Below are 6,201 nucleotides of genomic sequence, written 5' to 3'. Positions count from 1 at the left end.
CAGGCTGAGAAATCTTTAAACCTTGCAAAGCAGTCTTTCTCCAGGATGAAAGATTTTATTATAAAGTCTGGATGAGTGGAAGCTGAAGGACAGTCAATTTACTTCACGTCCTCTATTGATGAGACAATATTTCATCTTTGTGGAGGCAGCAGACTCTAAGTAGAAGAGTCTGTAAGTGTACTTAAGGCTTCTGCCATAGGTATATGATGACATTGAATCAGTTTTGCTTATAGTATGACCTGTAATTATAAGAAGGTCTGTCTTCTACGCTTCAAGGGGAAGAAAAAACAGTATAGAAGAATACCAGTGTAAGAGGATGCAGATTTTAATACCTTGAATTTCAGTCACTGCATTTTCTTCAGCCTGTATCTCAGATAAATAAACCTACAGATTGAAGTGCCAGATTTTCATTGCTGGCTACTTTTGCTTTTATATTTTGCAATATTTTCTTTCTTCTCTGGAGGCTAACGGAGGTTGACTATTAACTCCAATGTTCAGAGGCTTCCAAATGCAAATTTTGAGACTTTCCAACTTCATTTCCTTATGGACACAGGCATTCTCTTTTCAGGTTCAGTTTATGCTTAGAAGCAGATAGCTCACATTGGCATGGCTGCAGTCTCGGGTCACTTTGTGTCTGTGCCTCATATTTCTGTGAACCCAAGAGCACTTGGGAACACAATGTAGGCTCTTGGATCTCTCTGCAGGTTGTCAGGTGTGAGGATCAGTGGCAGTGTAGACCTTGTAATCGCTGATGGATCAAGCTGACTCAGCCCAATTAACTTCTCAGTGCAGTGCTGGCATGACCCAAGTGCTGCTAGAAGCTGGAAGTTCCTGGGCTGTGCCCTGTGTGCCTCTGAGTAATTAAATTAGGTGCTGCTACGTTCATATTACCTCAAGTGTTGCACAAAAATATACTTTAGTATGAAAAGTAGTAAATGAATGGTTGGATCCTACCAACCAATATTTTTCCTGCTATGTTGTTAATTTTAAAAGGCATTTGGTAAATTGCCTACTGTGAGTACTGTGCTATGGCATCTAAAAGGCAACAGAGACTTTTGCATCCAAGAAAAAAAGCAACCCACCAGCCAGGAAATTCTGGAGGTGGATAGGAATTGTAATAAAATATGTGCAGAGTACATGTGCCACGTGCAGAATTCATTTTGTCATTTTAACCTTTAATTGGCTCTTTTATTCTGTATACCCTTATTTTCCCCAGTTCATTAGCAATTCATCAGCATTTCTACAGCACCTCTTGTGCCTTCTGTCTGGCTTTCAAAGATTTTGGAAGCCTCTGCACTTTTTTCCTGAGCACTTGCTGAGTCCTTAATCACCCATTTGTCCCCAGAACACCCACGACTTCCACTGGCTCTCCTATTAACAGGTAATGTTCAAAATCTTACAGCTTCTTCTGGATCTCTCTTTGGAAGAGTGACACTGTGACAAGAAGAACCTATAATTAATGTCATATTAAGCTCAGAGAGGCAGGTGAGGGCACCCACCCAGGAGAAGGTTCAAGGTGTAGCTGCACTTCCTGTGGTGGAAGGGTGGCAGCTTAGTCATGGCTCTTGATCATGGGCAGACAGAGGTCGGAGAAGTGGCTGCACTCAATGGCATTGCCTCATGTCTTCAGTTTAGGAGAGGCTATGAAAGAGTCATAGCCAAGTACTGCAGCTCTTTGTATCTTGTCTGCATTACAACACTCTGTCCTGCTTTGTAAATACAAGCTTCAGTTTTTTAGGCTCATTTTCTTGCACAGACTACAGCTCTTTTGAGTCTCTACCACGGTTATCTTCATGAGCTTTTTCCGAAGTGTTGTATACATAAATCTGGGAGCTGTATTAGTCTTTTTACTACTACTTGATTTCATTTGTGAAGTATACTGTGAAAAATGTTATTTTAAAATCTCAATTAAAAAACCACAATTTATGATAGAAAAATAGTTATCATAAGAGATGCTTTCTCTAAGTTAAAGAGTTTTTCGTTGCCTGAACAATCAAAGTACTTGTAAATTGTATTGGCAGATCCATGTACCTATGGACAGAACTTCCTGATGCATTGAGGATCATTTTGAATTAAACCAAGGCTGATCTAGTAGTACAGATGTGCTCCAGATTCCCTGCATAGATGCATTTCCAGGCAGTGAATAGCACAGATTATAGGATAAACTCATTTATCCTCTCGAGGCTTCCAGAGATCAAATCTGACATTCCTGATCTGCCTTGAATCACTTTAAGTTCTTCCATCCTTTTTCACTAGACCTGCATTCCATATGCTGTAGGGCATAGTTGTATTTTTTAATCACTTGCAAGTAAAGAAGTCAGCATTTGTTCGCTATCGCTGGAGATGAATAGTGGGATAAGTAGCAACATTAGAAGTGATGCAGAAGGGGATGTTAAAGGGTGGATAATGGAAATGTCCAAACCAGGAATATGTTGGGGGGACCCAGGGCAACCAAGGCTCTGCAGGGCCTAAGTGTATCATGGGGAAAAGGTTTCTCAGCACTTAGTGTTGAGTTTGGTTTTCAGATACTGTAAGGGCAATAATTACTACAAGGCTGTAATTCTAATATATGATACACTGTTTAAATTACGTTTGGACAAATACTTTTATTAAGAATATCTTTGAACATGCATTATATATTTGTTTTACTGTCACCCTTGGGAACAAAGTATCTGCATTAAATTTATGTGCTGAGAAACTAACACAATTTTCTGCAGTACATATAATCTTAAGAATCTTAATAGACTGTAATCCTTTAGATTTTTATAGTCCTTTTCCTTCTAGATATAAAAGCAGTGAGCAAATATGTGCCTCTTGTCATTTCTTTTAGGTGATTAACAAATACAAGGGACACAGTATCTGCAGTGAACTGATACACAGTAATATTGACACATTTCAGAAATACTTATATTAGTAGATATGTTTTTCAAAAATACATGGAGTTGTGTGACTTTGGAAGAGTAACTTTGAGATTATTCTTCCGGTGCTTCCAGGCTATATTATGTGTTTCGGATATTCAGAAAGTGAATATTGTATTGCCATCCTACTATCATTTTGAATTATGGTTGAGTTACCTGCTTTGTAGTAGTGCTGTTTTTCTTAATAAATAGATTTGAGCAAAATACATTTCTTACATAAAATCTGTCATAGATCATTAACACTGAATGGTTCTACCTTGGATAGAAAGCAAGTTTTCTGTTAGAGAATCCATTAATATTAGAAAAATTATTTTCTAGATGGGATATTGATGGTGTGGAGGAGGTGGAGATGGCAGCTGACGCCAGTTAAATTTCCCAGTTTAAGCTCAGTGAGAAAGTCAAGGAAGACAGGTTTAACAAAAAAAGTTTCCCCTTAGAAGTGGGGAAGCAGCACAGTTTCTCACCACCTATCCAATTAGCAGGAAAAGCTGCCTTGTGTAAACACTTGTATCACTATTGGAATGCATAATTCTGAGGTCACACTAAGGGAAATCACGCTTCAGTGTTTCCTTTGGTTAAATCTTTTGCTTTACAAAGAGTAAAGCTGTTTACAGATGAGCAATTAATTTTGCTCCAACTAGTTCAACCTGACCCTGAAATCAGAACTCCTGTATTTCAATAGAGAGTAAGGAGAGCACTTCAAAAAGCCAGTCAGAGGCCTGTGAATTGTAATCTACTTTGGATTTACTAGACTGATTCACAAGATCTGCCCCAGGAAGATGCCAGTTCTGAGGTTTGTATCTGAGATACCCAGAGCTGAGGAAAAACCAGGAGTCAGCTCCCAAAACACAAGGCTTGTGAGCCTGTGAGCTTTCGTAGTTAGTTTGAACATAATATCCTAGTAAACCACAGATTGAGACCTGTTTGTAGCACTTCCTCTGGTAGGATTTTAAGCTCCTCATAGAACACCTCTGCTAAGTAAGCAAGTACCCTGTTCCCCATATTAATACCTAGAACTGAGGTTTTAACTATCTCCAGACTTTGGTAATCTCTGTTTTTTCATTTTGAGTTGTGAACCATGAAATGTTCAGTTTTTCGCACTAATAGTCTGTAATAATTATGTTTGTATTTATAAAGTGTTATAAAGAATTGTTGTCTGAGATGTATGTGGAGATGAACTGCAGGTTCTCAAGTACTCCTCTATGGGTGAAGCTTTTTAGGCACAAATATCGTAAAATCTGGTGGGGTAAAGGCCCTTTAATCCCAGTAGGTATTCTGTTGGTGGAGACTTCTTGGAGATTTGTAGTCACACACCAATATTTGGCCTGACAACTAAAGGATAAAGTCAGAGCTTGGTGCTTGGGGGGGGAAGCCCTTGCCCGGTGCTAATGAGGGCTGAAGTCAGTTTGAAAAGCACTCCAAATGAGCCCCGGAGCTGTTTTCAGTCTCCCGCCTTGCTCGGCTCTTTCCCTTTGCAGCAGCCGGTGCTAAGGCAGTGCCTCTCGTCTTCTCCATGTGGAGTGGCTGGCGCGGTGCCCGCGGGGCTCGCAGCCCCGGCGGGCGCGGGCAGGTGAGGCGGCAGTGCTCGGTTGGGCCCCGCGCCCGAACCCGATCCGAGGGGAGCGAGGGCGGGGAGCGGCCCGGGGCTCCCGCTGCAGCAGGAGGAGTAGAGAGGAGCCGCCGGGCGCTGCCAGAGCCCGGACCTGCCGCGGGGAGGGGCGGCCCCGACTGCCGGCACTCCCCGCTCGGGGCCAGTGCTGGGGCGAGCGGAGCAGCGGCTCCGTTTGCGGAGAGAGCGGGCTCGGAGCCGGGGGATACCTGGATCGAGAGTGGGCTGCCGCTTCCTTCCTGCCCATCTGCCCCGATTTGCGGCTGGTGAGTGCCAAGAGCTGCGTCCCGTTGGGTCGCTTCGGACCTGGCCGTGCCTTAAGAAAGCGCGGGGATGGAGATTTAACTCTGCGTTATTTACCCTGCAATACTGCTTTGTAATGTAAATGGGCTCCTGGGATTGTGAGAGACTTTTCAGCTGAGTGGAAATGCCGGAGAGCTTAGCACAGGACTCTGCCAGCGCTGAAGAGCCTGGTGAGAAAGCAAAACCTCCTCCCCCGCCCCGACTCGAGCGAGATCCGGCTCTTGGGGGTAGATACGCTGTCATAAAAGGGGCGTACGAGGTTTATCATTTCACCTTCAGAGCACGGCTCAGCGAATGGGAGACTTTAAACCCACTCACGCTTTGGAAATGAAGCGGGGCGGGGGGGACGGGACCAAACAACTCCCATGTTATTTTTCGGAGAAAATTATTGCTGGACTGATAGTGTAAAAGTGCTTTGCTGTGTTTTCTGTAGCCAAGTGCAAAAATGCTCTGTGTTTATCAAGTAGGTGTAACTGCCAGTGTGTACCTGCCTGATGTGCCCTGACGGTCTCGCTGATTCTTTGCCTTCTTTAATGTACTGTAGAGGGAGATTATATTAGTGCTCCTATTAGAAATGGAAGAAAAATGCTAATATTAGTAACAATTCTTATTACTATGTTACTGTGTTCCTACATAGCCTTTAAATTTGGACAGAAACCAAAAAGTCTAAGCAGATGGTGGAGAGGTTTCTTAACCTCTTATGTAACATTTATGTAGCCAGGGTGCTGCTAGGTATAGCTGGGGCTGTACCTTAAAGTGTTACTTTTGTGTCTCTTTAAAGCTGTAATAATTTCAATGTTAGTCCCACAGCATAATGAAGTAAAAACCTGTGGAACTGTCAATGCAAATAACTCTTCTTACAGCCAGAAAGAGCTGTATTTTAGTTTCTTCCCCTCCTGTGTAAGCAGGATTTAGAGCTATTTTGGATCAGAATATTTGCAATTACAAAAACTTTAAAGTCTTTCATATGGTAATGGAAGGTCAGTAAGTTGGGTAAATAAGATTTAGTGCGATTACAGTGTGGCAGTTGTAAGCAGTGTTTGGGGTTTTTAACAGCTTTCTGGGCTCTTAAACTCTGCTGAGGTATACACCTGCTTTCCAGAACTATGCACATTTTTTCTTGAAGTAGTGTGGTTCTAATAATTTCTGGTTGTAGCTGTATCTCATTCCAAAACTCAGAGTATTTGAAACTTTTTCGAACTTTAATACATTTTCTTCAATTTTCCCTACATAGATATGCTTTTTTTTTTTTCTTTCTTTTAAATTAAAACTTCTGGAAGAGAATTCAGAGCTCCTTGTTGTTGATTCTATCTATAGTCTGATTATATCTATTGTAAATTTTGACTTTGAAAAGACTTCGTAGTTAAAGCA

General features: G+C 41.9%; 1 protein-coding gene across 2 annotated transcripts in view; it reads left to right on the top strand.

The window, feature by feature from the left end:
• Positions 1 to 6,201, top strand: part of DISP1 (dispatched RND transporter family member 1) — an 89,907-nt gene that overhangs the window by 46,168 nt on the left and 37,538 nt on the right. Inside the window, exon 1 of one of the 2 annotated variants that reach the window (XM_059840981.1) lies at positions 4,487 to 4,793. The exons of the other annotated variant lie outside the window; for it this stretch is intronic. The gene's annotated coding sequence lies outside the window, so the exon portion shown is untranslated. Of the gene's footprint in view, positions 1 to 4,486; positions 4,794 to 6,201 lie in introns of those variants that run through there. 2 annotated transcript variants of the gene reach the window in all.

This window comes from Haemorhous mexicanus, chromosome 3 (genome assembly GCF_027477595.1).
Source record: "Haemorhous mexicanus isolate bHaeMex1 chromosome 3, bHaeMex1.pri, whole genome shotgun sequence".
Lineage (NCBI taxonomy): Eukaryota > Metazoa > Chordata > Aves > Passeriformes > Fringillidae > Haemorhous > Haemorhous mexicanus.
This window is presented reverse-complemented; position numbering and strand designations above follow the sequence as displayed.